Source organism: Passer montanus, unplaced genomic scaffold, assembly GCF_014805655.1.
Source record: "Passer montanus isolate IOZ18808 unplaced genomic scaffold, ASM1480565v1 scaffold67, whole genome shotgun sequence".
Lineage (NCBI taxonomy): Eukaryota > Metazoa > Chordata > Aves > Passeriformes > Passeridae > Passer > Passer montanus.
In genome coordinates, this window is record NW_024371815.1 from 3700425 (window position 1) to 3710832 (window position 10408).

The following is a 10408-nucleotide window of genomic DNA, read 5'->3' on the forward strand; positions in this document are numbered from 1 at the left end:
GGTCTCCCCCTGGGTGCTCTCGGTGAGCACGCACGGCGCTGACCGAAGGGGTGGCCCCTCTTCAGTGACCGAGGGAAAGAAGGAAAACGACATGGTTCCATCCCTGGAAAACAGCCGGGAACGCTGGGTTAGCCAGGTTGCGAAGGGGAAGCTGCTGCGAGGGGCAGGGTTGGGCAGCAGCTCCCCTTCCCCCCGGCAGCGAGAGAAGCCGCCCCTCTGCCCCATCCCTCCCTCCCAGCCGCCCGCTTGAGGCTGACCAGAGTAGATGGGGCAGAAAGGGGGGTTGGAAGGGAGCACATTTGCTCATTAAAAAAGCTTCAAACGTGACAGAAGTCTGTCAACCAGTTGATCCAAGCCCGCTGTTCCTCTGGGGGGAGGGGGGTCCCCCACCCCCGAGTTCATCCAGGGATTCCCGCAGGTGACCCCGGCTGGGGCGGGGGTGGCTCGGCAGGGCTTCGGGACCGGAGCAGCCCAGGAACCGCGGGCAGAGCCCCGGGCTCCCTCCCGCTCCACGGCTTTCCCCTCCCGGAGCTTTCCCCTCCTCAGCCTTTGCCGGGAAGGGAAAGGAAGGGAAGGGAAGGCGCTGCGGCACTGGCCCGGCGGCCGGAGGGGGGAGGGCAGCGGGGCACACACAGGGCCATAAACAGGCAAATAAACAAGAAGGCTCTCGCAGGGCTCGGGTGGGCTTCCTGACTGGACCCCAGCTCGCCACAGGCTGCCACGGCCGCCGAAGCTGCGGCTCCAGGGCTTGCCGCAGCTCTGGGAATGATGCAGGAGCGAGGGATGCTGCGGAGCCGCTGGGAACCCCCGGTTCACGCCGTGACCTGGGGAAGGCGCAGACCTGACAACTAATCGATCCGTGCCCATTAACCAAGGCTTCCAGCAAGCGGTGTGAATCGTCCCGCTTCTCCTTTCACATCCGAGCAGCAGAGCTAATGCGAATAAAAGATTGCCAACCAGCAATTGTTGTTGGTACTAAATCAACAAAGCAAACCTTCCCAATGTTCGTTTCAAGGGACCACAACGAGACTGCATCTCCCCTCCGCCCAAAAAAAGCCCCAACTCCACCAACAAACTCTTCCCAAACCAAACCAAAACAACACCCCAATCAGACCCAGATTTCAAAGGTGCCCAGGGACTAGCGGGCTCTCACGGAGGCATGTTTGTGTTGCATGTCAGCGCTACAATGATTTCACACACGCACAGATGTCAGGAGAAGCTGGCCAAGTCCCACTCGGCCCCACGGAGGAGCTGCCGTCACCCGCGGAGCCGCGCTCCACCCGCGGGCTGCGCTTGTGCGCCCGGGGAAGAGGAACAGCATCTCTGCTGCCGTGTCAAATGTCACCAGAAGCCCTGTGACCACCTGCCTATTACTTTTTACCTAAGATAAAGGGACTATTTCGTATTCCTACTTGCATTCTTTCTCTCAATTCCTTAGTTTTTAATTTCCTTTCATTCTCTCTCTCATCCTTTTTCTGTTTCTCCCTTTTCCCTTCCTCTTTCTCTCCCTTTCTCTCTCCCTTCCACTCTCTCATCCTCTTGCTCATTCTTTAGTTCTTTCCAGTCTTTGGCTCTGGCTTGAAGGAGATCTGATGTGATTAAACTCACAGGGCGTTGGAGGGCAGAGGTAAATTAAGCCAAAGCGACAGAAAAGATGAAAGAGGCTTGCTCAACTCGAGTGCCCGAGGACAGCTACCCTCCGCCTTCCTCCCCTGGGTCACGCAAGCTCCCTGCCGATTTCCCCGGGGCCTTTCTGCCCATCCTGCCCCGGAGCCGCTTCTTCCGACGACTCCAAAAAGGATTTATTTTCCCTTTCCTTTTACCTATAGCTTCCCCGGGGTGCGCGGAGAGGTTCGCCTGGCCCAGAGCGCTGCCTGGCCCTGCCCGTGCCGGTTCTGCCCACCTCCGACAAGAGGGGAAACCTCGGGGAGGTGATGGGATGCAGAGATGGAAGGAAGGGTCAGACCTGCGGGGGCTTCCCGGCCGACAAATTCCCGCACAGGAGGTGTGTGCCCTGCCTGTGCTGACCTGCCTCGGGACACCGGGATCCGCCACCGCGCTCTGCGCTCCCAGGTGGGAAGAGGCGGCTCTGCCGGGCCCCCCGCCTCAAAAACAGAGGAGAAAACAAAGAAGAGAGGGTCCCGATCCCTACGCTCCACCTGCAACGCAGACAGCGCTTAAACGCAGCCTAAACCTTGTATTTTTCTTAGCGCAAAAACAACGCTAATAATGGTAAAACAAAAAGAGCAGAGACCTATTCCAGTTTAAAATTCCTTCTTGCAGGACAAGAATGTCTCTGCTTTTCCGTTCAACGGGAGCTTTTAAATGTTAAAGATGTTCCGAACCACATTAAAGGTATCTCGAAATTCAGCGATGAATGGAGACAACAAAATCCGATTGCAAATATTGGTAGGTCCCTCTTTATCTTTTGGGAAATCAGAGAAAAACAAAATGCGGAGACCAATGAAAAGAGCTGAAAATCCCGAGCTGTGAAAACTTCAGACATAAATAATTTTTCAGGGTGTTATCATGGCAATAACTTGTGTAAACGGATACACAGCTGAATTTTAAAGTTTTGCTACTTTAAAGATTTTTAAAGTAGCAAAATCGCCCTATCGAAATGGGAGAACAGAGTTAGCCAAACATACTGGGATGCAATCTTACATCAGCCCGAGGCGAAATACATAAAAACTGCCGTGCAACGAAATACTGCAGAGATTTACAGGATTAAAAATACAATAAAAAACAAAGTACATAGTTGCTTCCCATCTTAACAATTATGCGTTTTAAGTGAGGAGAGATTGCATTTGGAGTGATCAATTCCGTTTAAAAAAAAAAACCTCTTTCAGAAAGTTGTGGAGAAATTTGCATCATGTCTTAAATGTGATTTAAAATGAGATCTGATTTTTTGGAAAGTAAACTTTATGTAATCTTTATTTTACTATAATCGGAGGAAATTAAAGGAAAGCAAAACAGAGTAATTCTTTAAACGGGAAAATAAGTAAGAACATGTGAGGCCGGGTGTGGGGTTCTTCGTGTATTGATTTACTTCTCTGATGGATCTTTTCACCAGAGATTTATAAAAAAAAAAAAAAAAAAAAAAAAGAAAAGAAAAAAAAAAAAAAAAAAGAAAATCAGGTGGATTTTTTTCTCTGTGAGAGAAGGTCTTGGGCAAGATACACAGAGTTCCACCGCCGGGCCCTCACCCTCCCCAAATGCAGGACTTTTCTGGCGAGAGAACCACGCGTGATTTGCAGAGCACCCGCAAATCGCTCCCGGTGACTATTCCCTCCTTGCCCGAGTCTGCTTAATTTGTAAATAAGTTTCAGGGCCCCTTTTCACAGAACCCAGTTGAGCAGGTAATTTGTTGTTAGTGTTTGTTTAAATGTTGTGAACCATGCACTCAAAAATAGGAAAACTATACACAAAAGAGGCAAACATGGGAACACAACTGGAAATTACTGAGTTATAAAAACGTCAAAGACGAGCAATTTGCAAAGAGGCATCAGTAATTGTCTCCTACATTAACGGAAATGATTTGCCAAGCCCAACACTTTTGTTCTCCCCAGGATGGACGGGCGCTTCGCCATGGACCTCAATGAACTGGATCAGGACATTTTTACCAGGCTCTCAGCCCAGGGCGCTGCTCAGGACCGGGTGCTGGATCCTGCCTTGCAAATCTGCAGTCCTGGAGTGGGTTTTCATGGGAATTGAGTGGATTTATCGTAGTCTCCCTGGACGAGAAGGGGACATATGCCCCTGAGCCTCAGCTTTGAGGACATCTCCCAAGGATTCGAGGAAAGCAGCCACAGCTGTCAATAGGAGCACCGGGTGAAAAGCACAGATTGATGGGATGCTCCCCAGCAGGCCTGGCAGGGACACACTGTGGCCCTGCTCATGCCACCATATGGCGAGGTGCTGTGGTCAGTCTGAGGTGCCTGGTAGAGCCACACTTCCCCCCAACACAGGGAGGCTTAAACAGCTCCATCCCCTGCTGTTTAGCTCTATCATCTCCCCCAAAGTCACATTTCATAAATGAACTCTCGTCACAGAGCCAGCCTGGCTTCTCATTCTGTTAAGACCCCATTTCTCTGCTGGAACATGGGGAGAAATATTTTGCCTCAGGTTCAGTCAGGCAGAAATGAAGCTCTCACAGACCAACTGTGGCTCTGCGGGGTCACATTTTGTTGGTTACCTGTTTCTGCTTTATTTAGGACACCCTAAACTTTGAAACTGATGTGCAAAGAGGCAAACTTAAATTCAGAGCTTCAGACTTCTGCTCCTCTATCTTCAGGGCTTTATTTCCCCCAAAAAAATTTTCTCTTGCATTCATATGGTCAAAAAAAAAAAAAAAAAATCGAAATTACTGCCCAAAGCTAGAGGCTGACACAGTGGGATGACTACAGGTGCCACAGCTGTAACCTGCTACATTCATGTGTTAAGCCAGAGCTGGCTGCGTTCAGAGCTGGTTTCTAACAGCTCACATTTACATCTGCAGGGCTCTGCCCAGCCCCTTGCTTGTATTTAGAGAGCGAATATTTTTGCATGGACTGACTCAGTAAAGTGTATTCGGTGTTAGGGCTGCCAGAAAGGTTTTATCTCAGATTTGCTCACTATCCAGGGAAGCATAAAACCAACATCCACACTACAACATTGCACTGTGGAAAAAACACTTTATGAGTTTCAAAGCATTATGTTTGCTTAAAAACACAGCTACTGGTGTAACATGTTGCTGGTGAGAACCACAATAAAACCTGCAGAGTGCACTGAAGCTCAGATTTTACTGAGGGCTCTGCTTGTGATTTTGTTGTTGAAGAAGTACCAACCACTCTTGACAAACCTGCAGCAGGATATAACACAGTTCCAAACACATTATATTTATGAAATAATGGGCATTTATCTTTGCAATAAAAAAAACAAGTAAAATAAACTTCCAAATTTCAGACATGAAATTTTCTAATTAACGGATTAGGATCTAGTGTGATGACCAACTAAGAATCATAATATTCTATTAATTACAGGTGGAAATTCCTTTCTTCCCTCCACCATTTACCTCACAGTGGACATTTTTTTTTAACGTAAAAGCAAAAGGAATATTTTGCCCTTATCCTACAAAGGCTTTTTTGTTAAGCTGATTTCTTGTATCCCATGAACAGTATTAGGCAACAAGATAATATGGATTTTCCTTGCTGAGACCTATAAGATAGGATTAAATAACTGCTCAGGGCCTGATCCTGCCCTGCATTTTTCAGACTGTTATGCCTGGTACTGAGTAGCCGAGAGGCCAGCAAGCCCCCATGGAGCAAATTCCAGCTGAGAGTCTCTGAGCAGCAGCCACTTTGCAGGCCTCCCTACGGCGAGCATCACTCAGCTGCCGCGGCCAAGCAGGGTGCCAGAACCCAAACTTCACCTGGAAACACCAATGCTATTCAGAGCTCTGCTTAGAAGAAAAGTGACATTAATTTGCTTCGATATGCGCTGTTCTTTTGCTGAGGGAATTCATGGAAATCTGGATTTTGACATCCTTCACATGCGCTGCCCTTTGCCTTCAAGCCTTTCAGCAGTGCCAGCGGGATGGTCTGAAGAAAAGCCCAGCACACAAACGGGCTCGCTGTTCATATCACACGGGGAAAATACAGAACTGGGCCGGCAATTCTCACGTTTGGCTTTTGGTATTTAGCAAAGTCAGCCTTAGACAGGATCACAAGCACGTTAGGCTGGGATTAGGTGTTGGTGGGACTAGCTGAGGCAGAACGGAAGCTGACCTCGGCTGCTGTGCAGATGCTTTCAGAAGAAGGAACCCCAGGCGGGATGGATATGGAGATTAAGTTTGCCTGACATTTCCCATTTTTAGACACCGCTGTGACCCGATGCTTAGAACTTTGTGCTGAATCTTACTTGACACACAGGGAAAGGAATATTTTTGGCAAGGAAAAGAGAAAGTTGGATATTCTTATAAAGGGCAAGGATTACTGCAAATGATTGCTGCAACAAAGTACACATCATCGGCAGATCCTGCAGTTGTGATGTAGCTCAGAGAGATTTTTCAGAGATTAGAACAACAGTAATTGTAAACATAAGAATAATTCACAAAATTATTACAAGACTATCACTACCAACCCTGCTAGGAGCCCTGTGTTTGCACCTGATTGGCAGCAGTCAGGAGCTGTCACACACTGAAAAACATTCAACAGGTAAGACAAGAAAATGTGCAATAAAATTACTCTGAAAACTTTCTGAAGAACAAAATCATTCTTTTTGCACCAAAATGTAATTGTAGGTCAATGTTTTGTAAGGAAGCAAAGCATGTGTAGGGATTTAAATCCCATTTATATACAATGTCTGTCTCCTTTACATAAATTAGAAAATTGTGCTGTAAACTTTGGAGCAATACCTAGATTGGCAAAATACATCAATAAGGAAAGGTTCCTAATTTAAGGAAATATTTCCAGTTCTATAAAAATTTGCTCTTGATTTATGAAGACAAAATTTAATCATTCCCTGTGTGTTTCTATTTTTAGTTTCAGATGGTTACTGAGTGTGTGATGCATTTAATGCACTGGGTGTGTTAGGTACTTTCAACACTCTTCTGTTTCTCTGAAAATACAACCAAATATCATTTTCAAAAGTTCTAGGTGAATTTAAACCTGTTTTTAAAAGAAAATTTCATTATCTCTTGCTGTTTTTTTGTAAGTGGAGCAAAAATAATGGATTATACTTGTGTGTGTGAATGAGTAGGAAGGGAGCAGTTATGCTCTGCAGATTGGGTGCTCAATAGGATTTTATTTACACAGAGTTGTTTATATTTGGACTTGTAATTTGCATTCACAGATTGACATAACTGATAAATCCACTTATTTGCCCCTTTTCTATTTTTTTCCCATATACTTTTAGAAAGCTGGTACTTTCTTTTTTCACCAGATTTTTAAAAATTCCTTCTTTGATCTACCAGTTTGCCCTGTAGTCACAGCAACTGAATCCAGCTGACAAAAAGAATTTCAATAACACTGAGAGATTTTTAGGAGTTTTGCTGCTATTGCCATAATCCTCTCTCACAAGCAGAAGCATCCACTGATGAGTCAGAACATGTCATGCCTCCTACCTTGTCTGCTGAGCAGGAGTGGATGCACACACACTGCTGCCCTTGGTTTGAGCCTGGCCATCTGCAGTGACAGAGCTGTAGCTGCAAGGTGCCTCTGTAGGCTGCCCTAGATCTCCATGGCAATCTATGGCTTCTCTTTACGTGAAGCACTGACATTTTAATCAAGAAAGTTGACACAAGATGATTGTTAGGTACTAGAAAAAAAAATGGGATGCGCTAAGTATTTTCTCTCATAACAATGTGAAACTTCTGTTTGTTTTTAGGTAAATAGTATGTCTGTGAAATGTGGCTTCTGAACATATTTTCAGAGGTACTTCTGCTTGTTTGTTAAGCACATCCTTAATTTTATTGCGCAAGGTTTTTCTTCCCATTGTTAATTTGCAGCTCTAAAGACTCCAGCTGAGACTGTAAGGAGCTCTTCCTCATTCAGCACCATCCTTGCTGGCAAAGTCTCCAAACTAAAAAGTGCAGCTCAGAGCTCTAAGCTGGGTGACTCAACTTCCCTGCACAGCACCTCCAGCTGTGTCTTCATCTCACCCAGTGCTGGGGTGTCTCTCAGCAGACATTGCAATCTTCTACTTGTAAACTACTTACAGCATGTCCAAGGTGCTTTCTGAAATGTACTTGTATTAAGCTCAGCAAGTATTCCTGAGTTTGTGAAAGGAAGGGACTGGTTCTCTAATCTGTCCTCATATGGGAGTCATTCTGGACAAAGTTCTGCCTTGAACTTTCATGTGTCTTGTTTAGTAAATTTTTTTCGGAGGCTATTCAATTTTCTGAGGTAGTGTTCAAGGAATGTGTATGCACCATGGGTTTATTAAATGGCATCATTCTGTGCATTGGTTCCCCTTCCTTCCTTACAGACTGTTTTTCTTCTTGGCTACAGTGGAACACTGAAAAGGTTCTTTTAAAAATTCATGCAAAGTGACTCATGGTTCCTTTGCTGGATAGTGATTGCTGGCTGACAGTCCAGCAGTGTGTACACATAGATAACTCCTTTATTTATGCATGTGTATATACAAATAGACTTTCATTATTGGCTATGTGGAACTGGCTTTTTTATTCTCCAGTTTTGGATATGCTGTCTTTTGTCCATTTTGTATCAAAAGATAGTTCTGAAAGCATTCATAGATGGTTTTAATTCTGACTGCTCCAGACAATTTTGTATCATTAAAAAACCCCACTACCTCACTACTCACCTTTTTCCAGACCATTCACAAATATGTTGAACATCTGGATGCCTGCAGGATTTCATTAGCAATTACCTTCCTCAATTTATCACCACTTTTTGTTACAAATCTTTTTGAGCAGTTATTAATCCAAAGAAGTATCTTCCCTCTTATCCCATTAAATCCTACCTACTTTAAATGAATCTGATAACTGACCTCATCAAAAGATTTTTAGAAATCTAAGAACATTACATCAAATATGTGACCTTTATCCACAGGCATATTTTCTGCTTTGAAGAACTTTATTACACTAGGAGACATAACTTCTCTCTATGAAAGCCATTTCAACTCTATTTCTACCAATGCTTGAGACAGAAGTCAGACATGCTAATCTCTGCCTCTCCAGACGTGCAACAGATCCTTTTAAAACCAGGTGTCACATGAACCTCTCTCCCTTCCTCTGATCATGAGGCTGATTTTTATAACTTATTTAAAAATTTCAAACCTACATTTGTTAGGGATTTCTTGGGGAACGCTGTCTATCCTGGAGATTTGACACAATTTATTGTATTGACCCATTCTGTAATTTCCTCTGGTGCTGGGAAGAGCTTACAGTTTATGATTAGGAATCCATATGCAAGGGAAGAAATGTGGTTTGGATTTCCTCAAGCAGCTGAAGGAATGGGATGTGGATCTCTTTCCTCCAGCATGGGAGCCTTGATCCCTGTTATTTACTGGTGTGTGTGTGCTACATCTTGTGTTCTGCTGATTCTTACTAGATGAAACCCTTTTTGAGGTGAATGGGCTGAGGAATGACTGTTTTGCAGTTTTGGCATAAGCTAAACATCCTGTGAAGGCTGGGATGGGTCTGACTGAGCATGGATACAGAAGCTCAGCTGTTTAGGGACTCTGATGTTAAGAGCGAGGTGTCTGTAGAGTTTAGGAGCTGTACACCTGAGTTCTACTCATATCTGCATATCTGCCATTTTATTTCTATACCTACAGTAAGCAAAGAGTGAAGTTATTAATTGCAAAGAATTTTTTCTTTTTTTAGTAGAAAAATTAATCTTGTAAGGATTTGTTTTGGTAAAGCCCATGAAAGTGGAGTAATGAAATTTTCATCATTAATATGCTACTCAAACAGAACTTGTAACTGGAATTTTAGTGTTACAATGAAACATATCAGTCACTCATTTTTGCAAGTTTTCATGCCAGACTCTTGCTGAAATCTGACCCTTGGATTTACAGTGCTTCACTGCCCTGTGTAAATAAAAGCAGCAGAACCTCCTGGCTTTGTAGTAGCTACATTATGGAATGGTACACAACAAAATCAAGTCCCATACATCTCTTAAATGATCTTTTCCTATAACTCCTGTCTATGTATAACTAAGCATTCAAGCAAAGGATTTTTTTTTCCTTAAATGTTTTATTTGACTTTTTAGGAAGCAATATTCAAGCAATATTTTATTTGAGTTTAGGAAGCAATATCCAGAAACTCCAGAGTTAGGATAGAAGTTGTTTAAGCAAATAGAAGTCACAGAATGACCTGTAATTTTATTTGAGGCCCAGTGGCCCAGCGTGTAGGAACCAGCCAGACGGTGGATCCCGCTGGGATCTCCGTGGAGTGACACTCCTGCCTGCTGCACAATTCCCATTTTGCTCTCTACTTTTGTCACTCCAATGCAGATGGACAACCTCTGCATTTTGCAAGTGTGCAAATGGTTGCAGACCACAGAAGGTGACATTGTCAAATGTATTATTTCACTCTTGATCTTAATGTACATGCAAGAGTGTCTCCTTACATGTATGCTTTAAAGAGCTTAATCTAAGAGGCAGCTCGTAACAACAGCTTTCACGGTCTCTTACAGCCACTCTTTTGTAGTTTTACTAACCATGATCAGTGTAATGATCTGATAAGACAGTATTATATTTTGTAATATAGAATCAGAACATATTTGCAGTAATGGAAATTAATATCAAAAGACTGTGACCCACCTTTTCAAAAGCAGCCAACATCATTTACCATCACCTAAATTCTACTTGGTTTCCTCAGGAACTAAAGTATCATTTCTTTCATACCAACCTTTGCAGATTTTCTCCTCTGCCCTCCAAGCCTCAATGACTGACCTTTTCCCAT